The sequence below is a fragment of the Podarcis bocagei genome (assembly GCF_964188305.1).
Source record: "Podarcis bocagei genome assembly, chromosome: 1".
Lineage (NCBI taxonomy): Eukaryota > Metazoa > Chordata > Lepidosauria > Squamata > Lacertidae > Podarcis > Podarcis bocagei.
The window spans coordinates 24,962,609-24,975,136 of record NC_138125.1 but is presented as its reverse complement, the minus strand read 5'-3'; the positions used below and the strand labels follow the sequence as shown (position 1 = coordinate 24,975,136).

General features: G+C 43.6%; 1 protein-coding gene and 1 pseudogene across 8 annotated transcripts in view; one reads left to right on the top strand and one right to left on the bottom strand.

Moving 5' to 3' along the window:
* LOC308575691 (lysosomal enzyme trafficking factor pseudogene) overlaps positions 1–7,379 on the top strand; it is a 31,623-nt pseudogene extending 24,244 nt beyond the window's left edge. For 3 of the 4 annotated variants that reach the window (XR_014013482.1, XR_014013493.1, XR_014013504.1), the window contains one exon: positions 6,122–7,379. The product of XR_014013482.1 is annotated as a lysosomal enzyme trafficking factor pseudogene (transcript). Of the gene's footprint in view, positions 1–2,542; positions 2,559–6,121 lie in introns of those variants that run through there. The other variant, XR_014013515.1, reaches the window with a different exon arrangement.
* FOXN3 (forkhead box N3) overlaps positions 1–12,528 on the bottom strand; it is a 146,510-nt gene that overhangs the window by 123,110 nt on the left and 10,872 nt on the right. The gene's annotated exons all lie outside the window — the stretch shown is intronic.

The window sequence follows — 12,528 nt, the reverse complement described above, 5'->3', positions numbered from 1 at the left end:
CAGAGCTATCAAAGCAGTAAGCAACAGAACACCGTAAAAATAATTATCATAACCGTTAGGTAGAGATGGCCAAACTTCCTTCTGTTGACTGGCAGAATATTATTAACTAAGGGATGAAGAACACAGGAATAAGACCTTTACACCGTGCAAAATGGTGCCACTTGGGTAACAATAAACAATAAAATTATGTCAGGGATTTAAACATAGCTTTTTCCACCAGGTCTGCTGCAAGGAACAGACCTCTCTAAGAACCAAACAAGGTTACAGCAATGAGTCTTGGTTTTCAATTCCTCAGAGCAGAGGATCTACGTAATTTAGAAAGAATCCTTCCCAAAGTAGTGCAGCAGAGCTCTAGTGACTGCTCACCAAGGTACCCTATGCCCCTTCCCCTCAATGCACTAATATCCCTTGATGGGTCCAAAGGCTAGGACTAAGGAGAAGCGTATCTCTTCCTTTTTTTCCAACTGAGATGGTGATGTAGGAGAACTCAAGAGGACTGCTGGAATTTACACCAGGAAAACAACAAGCCACTCACTTCCTTTTGATGACATATGAACTAGGAAACTAAATGGAGGATCCAGGTTTTACTGCAACACTTTTCACATGTTCAGCTGAACAAATTTTAGGGGAAGGGTGGAAGTAGAGAGCAGGATTGTTCCACTTTTTCACCTTATATGCATATTAATATGAAGATGCAAAAAACTGACTGTGCACATCCACGTGAGTAGCTAGAGTCCATGCTGTGGATAAAGCCTGTGAACACAGGATTTCATGCCATCACCTAGATGCATCCATAGGGGTAGCAGGGAAAGTGGCTGTGAGCGGGCACAAAACTGCTTACCTCCTGTACATGTGAAAGGGACTTGTACAAATAGGGTTTTTTTTGGGGGGGTGGGAGTATCTTGCTTATAGTGGTACAGTGGTGCCTCGCAACACGAAATTAATTCGTTCCGCGAGTTTTTCCGTCTAGCGAATTTTTCGTCTTGCGAAGCACAGTGTCGGAAAAGTTTTGGAAAAGCTTCAAAAATTGCCAAAAACCTCAAAAAAGGCTACTACACCGCGTTCTATGAGTTGCTCCTCGAAGTCAAGTTGCAACTGTATTAACAGTGTTAAGAAAAAGGAAACAAACTTGCAAAAAACGCAAGACGTTTTCGTCTTGCGAAGCAAGCCCATAGGGAAATTCGTCTTGCGAAGCAGCTCAAAAACTGCAAAACCCTTTCGTCTAGCGAGTTATTCGTCTTGCGAGGCATTCGTCTTGCGGGGCACCACTGTACAATTCACCTGCCCCTGTACCATATAGGAAATAATTATACTTTTATAGAGGCAGAAGCAACTGGTACAGCAGATTTGAACGAATATTACCAGAAACTCTCTCTTCTTTTGCAAAAAGCAAAACATCTGCCCATATCACAAAACTTCACAGCTCAGCAATCACTAGGACCAGATTTCTTTTTCCTTCTTAGGAATGTAAGCTCAGATCGTTAGGACTCTATATGGACTGCCAAACTCTTTGATCATAGTGAATGAAGATTCCTAAACACACTTACTGAAAACTGCCTCCACTACAGATTCAAAACAGTAACAGTAGAGGAGAAGGAATCTAGAGTTTTAGCCTTAAAGCAACCACACCCACCCACCCCACAAATCTTGAGATAGTGGTGTGTGTCACCATTTGCATGCAGGTACACACAAAGGGATGCTAATGTTTGGGTTTTCAAAACTGCATTCAGATGAAGCTTCTCTGCAAGCACCAATTCTTGTAAAGAAAGGGTGATCCCAGCATTTGCCTGTATAATGGAATACAGCTAGACTTCCCTGGGGGTGGGAAGTCGAATAGCAAATGCTCAGCAGGCTTTGGAATGTTCTCCTCCCCTTACTGAACCGAAATTCTCCATCATTTAGCAGGAGGCACTTCCCAGAAGCTTAAATACTTGATGAGATACCATGGAAGAGGAGAGGAGAGAAATAAACCAGGGCAAGGAGAATGTCAACTTCTGCAAGGAGGTTCACAGAAGCCAAGAGGAGAAATCATAGGAAGGACAGTTGGAAGGAAGGAAGGAGGAGGAGGAGGAGGAGAGAGACAAGAAAAGGCACCAGAAAATTTATGGCTGGCAGCCTCTGCCTCATAGGCTCAGAAGGGAACTCCCTTCAGTAAGGCAAAGGATGGGAACAAATGTCCTCACGGTGAACTTCGTTCCCGTTTCCTATAAACACACACAAAGCCACATGGTCTGCAGCCAACACCTTGCTACCCCCAAAGGCCCCCAAAGGGCAAATACTTTAGCCAGCTCCATGCCTCCCAAAAAAAACAAAGGCTGCAACAAAAGATGTTCACGGTCCCCTTAATCGGCAACAGCACTAGTGGGCACTTCCATAATTACAGCAGACCTGCATAATGCATTTGAAGCGTCACAGGCCTTTACCCTGAAAGCCGAGGATCTGCCACATCAGTAACTCTGTTGCTAGGGCAACTGCTTACTTTCCATATCAACTGCAAACTCGTTGCTACGGAGACGCATATACAAGAAAAATTCCTCTCCATAGCCAAGGACCAGATGGTAAGGGAAGCCAGGAAGAGTCATGGGCTAAAGGGATTGTACTAAATGGGACACATACTAGGGCATTCAAATCTATGCACTAGGAAACAGGATGAAATCTGAGCAATTGAATATGTAGGTCTAGCAATAAGGAGAGATATAAAAGGGGGGAAGGAGAAAAAAACCTCCCATGTTATGCTCATGGTGGTACCATTAAGATTTAGTGCTTGTATATAACTAGCTGACATGTGTTAACAAGAAGGTTTGTAATGGTACTAATGCTCCCCTCTCCCCCAGCCTTCATTCTGCACACACTCACACAACATTTACTTCATTAAAAATAGGTTCATTTTGTTGTTGTTAAATCACTTTATCACTTTCCATGTCTGATTTTTTTTATAAATCTAAATAAAAGTTTAGCATGTATCTTGTTGGAGAAGAATATTGGAATAGAAGACTCTCTGCAACCATCATAGTGAAGTCTGGAAGGTTGGAAATAAGCACGCAACGTATAAATGGATTACATGGAAAACAGATCAACACACATACACAATTACTCCACAGAAGAAAGTGTACTGATCAAACCAGGAGTGGGGGAAGAGATGAACCACAGCACTAAAGAAAGGCTCTGGTATTTAAGAAGTCATACCTAGTGCCCAATGTTTGCTAACTATCACCCTGTTTCACCACCAGTCGAAAGACTGTTTATATGCAATGCTGTTCTTAATACCACACATTTAGTTCCTTGAAAGCTCCTCTGAAAACAATGGGATTTATAAATAAATGTAAGACAATACACATCAGAAGACTTTGCTCTTTCAGATGTCTGGACAAAAACATGGCTGTTACCCAAGGTTTTTCATTAATTGTTCTCTTGGCTTTATTATTTTATCTGAAGTTACCTCCATGACTTATTTTCTTTCATTGCAATATTTGGATGCTATTTTTGAAATTTTCATATGCTTTTATGTGCTGTATGGCCTGAAGATACTGCACATATTTGGGCTGTTGCCTTTTAGGAGATACACCCAAACCACAGAGTGCACTGACACAGGGCAAAAATATCTCAGCCGCCTCAAATGGGGCCATATTGTTTTGCTCTGTTTTCCACAGTTTCAGAAAGCAGTGCCGCCACTGAGAAGGCCCTGTTCTAACCTCCCTTACGGATGCAACTCTGAACAGAATCTTGCATTCTGATGGGCTCATACAGAGAGGAGGCCTCTCTTTGGTACACAGGTCACAATTCCAGAAGAGAGTCATCAGTTTCAAGTAGTAGAGAGACAAACGCCCCAACTGTGAATTGGTAATTAACTACTGCACAAAACTTGCATTTGGAACAAGTTCATCTTCTGAGGTTACAATCCTGCCCTCTTTCCCACCAACCCAGCAGGATCTGGGAGTTCGGCGACCGACCTTAATGTTCTTGACCGAGCACAAACAAAAAGCTGCCCTCCCATATTTCCAGCAATTGTCTTCTCTGCCACCCATCAGGTCGGTGTTTGTTAGCATTTCAGCGCTCTTCCCCCAGCATCAAGCTAAGAGAGATCTGAAGCTGTACAACAAGCAATTCAAAAACCACACACTTTTTTTAAAATAAAGCACCCATGCTTCATCCAAGTTTACTTTCAAAAAAAAAATGGAGGGGAGGAGAAAAAATGGGAGTTAAAAGAAAGTGATAGAAGATGGGTGTGAATGCAGAAATTATACTGAACATGCAGATAACAAGTGGGACCTAAAACACATCAACAGTTTGCAGTGTTCAGGGTTCCAGCCAGTGAGTCATGACCTCTCGTGGGATTCTCCGTTCCATTTCTGCCTCATTCCCCCAGTTCCCCCACGGCAGTCAGCCAAAGGCCACAGGGCATGCTTCGTCCTTATTGGACAGTTGTGGTTCCCTCTTAAAGTTGTTTTGTACACCTACAACCTTTGGGTTTCCCTCAAGCTTGCTGATACCTTCTTCCCGTGCATAGATGGTGATATAAATTAGTTCACGGTTAGTACATGGGATACTGAATTGTCAGTAGGCAAAGCCTGACAGCATTTCTCATCTGTTCTTGGATATATTAGAAGAGATTGTCTAGCTGCAAATCTCATTCAGCAGGCAAGTCATTAAATGGTAATCTGTGGCAATGAATTATACCAATGTAGCTACACTTACAAAATAGAGGCAGCATAAATTCAAACTGAATACTGCAGAAAGATGAACAAGTCGTCGCAACTGCAAAATATAGGGGTGGAGAGGGAGACACTATTTTCTTTTGGTCTACTGGTGTCTTCAAAGTGTACAAGTGGATTTCTTGAATCACCATGTTTCACTTATGTGGTTATAAGCTGTTAACTAGGAATACCACATTATACTACTTTAACAGCCATGGTTTACAGTAATTGTGAAATCTATCAGTGAAAACAGTTGAAAACAATGAGAAACATCTTAAAATAATTAAAAATATACTCTTTTGCTCCATATTTGTTGCACACAACAAAAGAGCATGCAGCCTTCGAACAACTAGATGCGTGAACAACTAACAGAATGCCGCTGGGTGCTTTGCACGCCTTATCTCTCTCACGAGTGCCTGTGAAAACACATCCAACACATGTCTACATCCACACTGTAATTATATCATTGAGGTGTGCCACCTGATGTAATACAGCACGCAAAATACAGCACTTTGCTTGGAAAATGTTAAGGCCACCCTCCAGGAATGGGGCTGAGCTAAGAGGAGGGCTCCTTCCTCTGCCTGACTGCTCATTCACCTGCATACAGTTCTTACTCGCCCATGACTTCCAGGCTAGTGTTTTAAGGTGGCTTTAAATGTATAAAAGATTTTTTTGGGGGGGAGGGGTTGAGCAGAGATGCCTGCAGCCCTTCCTGCCTTCCAGATCCTGTAGCGCAGCCTTTCACAACCTGTGGGTCCCCAGATGTTGTTGAACTACAACTCCCACCAGCCCTAGCTAGCAAGGCCAGTGCTCAGGGAAGATGGGAGTTGTAGTCCAACAACATCTGGGGACCCACAGGTTGAGAACCGCTGCTGTAGTGCATGGGTAGGCAAACTAAGGCCTGGGGGCCGGATCTAGCCCAATCGCCTTCTAAATCCGGCCCCCGGATGGTCTGGGAATCAGCGTGTTTTTATATGAGTAGAATGTGTCCTTTTATTTAAAATGCATCTCTGGGTTATTCGTAGGGCATAGGAATTCGTTCATTTTTCCCCCCTCCAAAATATAGTCCAGCCCCCCACAAGGTCTGAGGGACAATGGACTAGCCCCCTGCTGAAAAAGTTTGCTGACCCCTGCTGCAGAGGTTGCATTATTTGTGTTAGGAAGAAGACAGCACCTGAAATCCCTTCATAGAGCACTGATGTCCAGTGAAAGGCAAAAAGCAAAAAACTGAACTTCACGAATAAACCATTTATTTTAGGCCAGGAAGGGGCTGAGAGAAGCAAACACAATTGACCAGTGCCCATAATTCTCAGAGCTGACAAGAACTGTAAAAGGCTATTTTGCATCCACTGCAGCCTCTGAAAAGATTTCAGAAATATGTCGTCTCCTAAGCTCTTTTCTTATACGTTCCCCTTTTATTTATTTAGACAGTATTGAAGATTACAGACATCAAACTCATCAGCGTGCAGACAATAGTGAAGGTGACACTGCCTGTTAAGGGTGTTACGGGAAACAGTCTGAAGTGAAGCACAGAAAGTCTTGGTTTTGGACCCTCCTCACGTGACGGCAGCCATGTCGCATGGCATCAGAAGCAGAGCTCGAAAGGGGCAGGCCCCAGGTGGGCGGTGGAAGGGATGGACTCAAAGAGCGGCTCGGCAGGAGCGGCGGTGGGGTGACAAGGGTTGGGCCACCCGCGCTCCCTCCTCCTGGCTGTTCATTCCCGTGTTTTCCTGCGGAGGAAGGTTCAGAGCATGGAGAATGATGAACTTCCGTCAGAGGATGGGATGGATTGGTGTGGGATTATACTTAATAGCAAGTGCGGCAGCATTTTACTATGTCTTTGAAATCAATGAGACTTACAACAGACTGGCACTGGAGCACATCCAGCAACCTCCTGAAAAACTGAGAGAAGAAACGACCTGGATGCACTCCTTAAAAACACGGCTGCTGTCCGTACCCTTTTGGCTGTGGACTATTATCTTCTTGATCCCTTATATGCAAATGTTCCTGTTCCTTTATTCCTGTACAAGAGCTGATCCCCAAATGGTGGGCTACTGTATCATTCCTCTTTGCCTGGCTGTCATTTGCAAACGTCACCAAACATTTGCGAAGGCCTCCAACCAAATTAGCAGACTGCAACTGACTGACACTTAAACCCATCTGTTTCCCGATGAGTGCTTTTAGATAACCTGAAGGATCTTGGCTGCATCAGTTGAATATACAAACAGAATGTGAAATTCTTTTTCTTCACGTTAACTACTGAATAGAGTATCAACCTTCTATTTTTCGAATAAGTTGAGTATGGTTGCATTCCATTTGGTGGAATAACTGAGCTTTCTTTGAGACTAGAGGATGACATTCTTTATATTTGCCCTATAATGCAGAATTTCTTCACTCCTGAAGTTTTTGTGGAGAAAACCTATTTGAAACCTTATTTCACTGTGCATGCCCCCTTTTAACTTCAAGCTTCCCTCAATGATTTACAGCCCCAAGTGCAAATACATATAGAGGAACTGCCGGGTAAACAGACAACTTCTAAACAATGATCAATCCTAAACAAGCATTTGCTTTCCATTTAAAGTTAGTTGTGTACTCACTTTGCTTCTATTGTGGAAGAGAAGACGAGTCCACGTTTGTAATAAAGACATGAAGAATCGCAACCACACAGTGGAGTGCTCACAAAAATTGCAAAGTTTCAACTGAATTAGATTATTTTTGGAACTGCTGAAACTATAGAGAAGTTGAAGCAAAGGGGATGGGGAAGCAGACACAAGATTGTTCAGAAGACTGGAAAGATCATGAGCATTATATCTAAGACAACTGTGGCTACTGTTTTTGTCTTCTGGACATGTTGGGTAAGAGAGCAGGCTCTTAACTAGCCGAGTGGGGAGAATCAGACATTTTAGAGCTGATTAATAAGTGTGTCTTAAGGAACACTTGCAATAAGTTAGGAAATGAGATAATCACAAGCATAGAGAAAAACATATATATACACTCTCTCTCTCTCTCTCTCTCTCTCTCTCTCTCTCTCTGTGTGTGTGTGTGTGTGTGTACACACACACACCCCAAAACAAAAACGACAGCAGCTTTGATGTTAAGATACCTGGAGTAAAATGTCCACTTTCCATTTAATCAATATTTTTCTGTGCTAAAAGCAGATATATAGCAACAATGGAAAAACTCTACTGTTGTGTGTGCCTGTGTTTAATAAAAAGAAAAACACTAGTGCAAAAAAAACCACCCTCTACCAATTGAAACTGGGTAAGATGCAATATACATGCAACTTCTATTTAGACGCAGTGCTGTGTAGCATCTTCTGTTTCTCTGCAATGTACACTTCAGTATTAAGTAAGGGGTATCAAGAGCATACAGTGAAAACCAATCTCACCCAACAAACAACTCTGCCTGCTATTTATAGCAACTCTGGGCCACTTAAGATATAGGAAATGCAAATAAGGTCAGCATGTCATCTTTTACTGGGCCAGTTTAGTAGGATATGCAGACTTTTAAACATAAATCTTCGTCATGCATATAATTGTATCTTTCCGTTCCTGTCCCATCAAGTCACCATCTACACACTAGCAGTAACAAATAAAAGTCCTCATCAGAGAATTAAAAAATTTCACACGATTAGTACATATACCCAAAGACATCACTGCAACCCATTTATTGGGTAAGGGGGGGGACACCTTATACAGTCATACCTCATGTTGTGAACGCTGAGGGTTATGTTTTTTCAGGTTGCGTCCCGCGGCGACCCAGAGGTACTGGAAAGGGTTACTTCCGGGTTTCGCCGCTCACGCATGCGTAGACCTGCAAAATGACATCACACGCATGCGCGGAAGCGGCGAATCGCTCCAGAATGGATCCCGTTCGCAACCAGAGGTACCACTGTATTCCACTTCTTTTCTCCAAGTGAATTCAAGGCAACTTACAAAACACAACCTCACAATAAAATAGAAGCCATATTTCAAACCACATAGCATAAAATCACAACCAGGAAAGGAAACAGCATTCAAGTAATGACTAGAGAAACATTCAGTCAAGCGTCTTCATAAACAGCCACGTTGAATTTAACCAGCAATCTAAAACCATCCTGGTGTCAGGAGCAACACAAGCACTGTATTGCTCTCAGACTAGAAAGGATTTAATTCCTTTTTTAAAAAAAGCTACAGTATTATTATTTTTTTAAAAAGCCTAGTTTAAAATGCCATCTAAAATGAATCCAAACATATTAAAGCAAAACCAATACATACTTCTTTAAACTGAATATGTCAACCAGTCTCAAATACATTATGTTAGGACTGTAAGAATGAACTTAGAATATCTGTCTGTTCAGCTTATGCATTACAAATATGGTACAAAATATAATGAGCCATACTTTAAAAATAAATTAATTAATGGGCTTGATAATAGTGATAAGGAACTGGCAAATCTTCCAGTGCCTCACTTTGATCCTGTACCCAACTAAGCCTATGGGGGTAATCTTATGCTGACTAACTAGCTGAGCTCTGCAATTTGCTCTGTTTTCAATTTATGAATATGCATTACTAGCACATATTACCTGTACCTACCAGCAGTTGCTTCCTGGAAAAATTCTAGATCATGGGTCTACAAGTAAACGCCTTTCTCATTATTATTTTGAGTGTGCCAAGACAGAAATGCAATCAGAAAAAGTTAAAAAACAACAACATGACTAATGGCAACTGTCCTCCTGCACTCCTCATGTGGAAGATCCCAATACAGCAGTCTTTGCCATCCTGGCACATTCCAGGTGTTGGGTCTACAAATCCCATCAGCCCCAAGCATACTGTTTGGTAATCCAAAACATCTTGAGGGCATCAGGTTGGCAAAGGCTGAGCTGGAGCATAACAGATCCTCTTTTCCCCTCCCCCTGAGGTATGTACACAAAGGTGAGTGTGCTGGCACAGAGTCAGCCTATTTCTTTAAGCATCTTCTAACCTCGCCCCTCTGCTCAGTCAAAATGTCTTCTTTGCCCCATAAGCCAGGGGTAGTCAATATAGTGTCATCCAGATGTTGCTGAACTCCCATCAGCGCCAGCCAGCATGACCATGGTCATATGAAGTAAGTTAGGTAAAGGGACCCCTGGCCATTAGGTCCAGTCGTGGCCAACTCTGGGGTTGCCTCGCTCATCTCGCTTTATTGGCCGAGGGAGCCGGTGTACAGTTTCCGGGTTATGTGGCCAGCATGACTAAGCCGCTTCTGGTGAACCAGAGCAGCGCACGGAAACGCCGTTTACCTTCCCACCGGAGCAGTACCTATTTATTTACTTGCCCTTTGAGGTGTTTTCGAACTGCTAGGTTGGCAGGAGCAGGGACCGAGCAACGGGAATTTGAACCGTCGACCTTCTGATCAACGGTCCTAGGCTCTGTGGTTTAACCCACAGCGCCACCCGTGTCCCAATATGAAGTGAGTTACGATCCCATTAATATCTGGAGGACACCAGGCTGGCTACCCCTGCCCTGGGAGGTAGGATCATGCCCTCTGCCAGTGTTAGAAACACAGATATACAAGCTAGGGGGCGAATGGCACATTAAACCTGGGTTACATTTGGCACAACAGATGTCTATTTAACAGGGGGTTGGACCACATAACTCTTGGGGTCCCTTCCAATGCTACAATTCTACGAACTCAACTACACTGCTTGACTGTAATTTGCTCTGACAACAATTCACTTGTCCTAATACGGGAGGAGAAACACACACAGTGGAAACGGAAATGGAATTATCTATGGAATGAGAGGCTTTTAAACTGCAGTCGCCCACCAGGTGCCCAGAAATCTCCATGCCAGTAGCAAAATGCACCTAGCGCCTGGCTAATTTCTAACACTGCCCTCTGAATGTGTGCGTATAATTTCAAACTAATATCCTTCTGCAGCTAGGCATAAAATTAAATTAAATTAACAATCATCCGATAACCTTTCAACTGTTTGAGAAAATGTTTTTGTTTTGTTTTTAAAGAAACAGCGTGTTGTTGTTGTTGTTTGGTTGTTTAGTCGTGTCCAACTCTTCGTGACCCCATGGACCAGAGCACGCCAGGCACTCCTGTCTTCATGATCCCCTTCATGGATCACTGCCTTGCCGTGGTGAAGGGGCTTGAATAACTCAGAGAAGCTATGAGCTATGCCATGCAGGGCCACCCAAGATGGACAGGTCATAGTGGAGAGTTTTGACCAAACGTGATCCATCTGGAGCAGGAACCGGCAAGCCACTCTAGTATCCCTGCCAAGAAAACTCCATGGACAAAGACAACAGAGAGCTCTGCCCAGTTAGAAATCAAAAATCAAAAATGGTTTCGGCCAACCACTGCTATCTATGCCCAGATCTATAGATCTATCTATGCAGATCCTGGTTTAAAGCTAATCTTTTTTCTTGATGTTGTAAAGCACGATTGAATCACCTTAATTTTTTTTTTTTAAAAAACCAACAATCAGAACCCACCCTCCCTCTTATCTGCATCCTGATGCAACTCCTAAAAGACCTTTATCAGCTCTTTTCACCAAGCACCTACAAAGAGCTGGGGGATGTTAATGTTAAATAAAAGAAGGTTGTAGCATCTGGGACTTTTAGTTTAGGGGAAAGGCAAGTAAGAGGTGACACGATAAAAGTTGGTGGCATGGAGAAAGCGGGTAGAGAGAAGTTTGTCTCCCTCTCTCATAACCCTAGAATTAGTGGACATCCAATGAAGATGAATGCTGGAAGATTTGGGACAAATAAAAGAAAGGACTTCTTCACACAGTTAAATTATAGAACTTGCTCCCAGGGGAAGCAGTGATGGCCACCAATCTAAAGGTAAAGGTAAAGGTACCCCTGCCCGTACGGGCCAGTCGTGTCCGACTCTGGGGTTGCGTGCTCATCTCGCTTAAGAGGCCGGGAGCCAGCGCTGTCCGCAGACACTTCCGGGTCACGTGGCCAGCGTGACGAAGCTGCTCTGGCGAGCCAGCACCAGCTCAGCGCACGGAAACGCCGTTACCTTCCCGCTATAAAGCGGTACCTATTTATCTACTTGCACTTTTTATGGGTGCTTTCGAACTGCTAGGTGGGCAGGAGCTGGGACTGAATGACAGGAGCTCACCCCGCCGCGGGGATTCGAACCGCCGACCATACGATCGGCAAGTCCTAGGCACTGAGGTTTTACCCACAGCACCACCCGCATCCCGGCCACCAATCTAGAATACTTTAAAAGAGGATTAGACAAATTCATGGAGGAGATGGCTACTGATGGCTGCTCAAGGATTATGCTCTGCCTCTACAGCTGGAGGCAGTGATGCTTCTGAATACTAGATGCTGGGAACCCCAGGACGGGAGAGTACTTCTGTACTGGAAGCTTGATTGCAGGTTTCCCACAGGCATCTGGTCGGCCGCTTTGAGAACAGGATACTGAACTAGATGGGCCATTGGCCTGATCCAGCAGGCTGTTCTCATGTTCTGATGAGCAAGAGAATGATCTGTGGATGCTTGGTGCCAAGGGAGGTGTAGAAGAGAAGAGACCACTGCAGACTACTGTATTGCAGAGTTCAACTTCCTTCTGTCCTTCCATAGCTAAACAACACATACCATTTATGATCAAGGTTTTCTGGGACTATCCTCTTAACTGAAGGTTAAAAGAACACATCTCCGTTGCATGCTTTAACATTCAAGCAAAAATCAGGACTAGCCGATGTGGTATCTGCCAGATTTTGCAGGCTACAACTCTCCATCATTCTCCACCATCTTGGCTAATAGCTAGGGATGATGAGAGTTGTAATCCAAAGTATCTGGAGGGCAATACATCAATGACCCCGCCACAAAACCAGGATTTGTACTTGCACCAC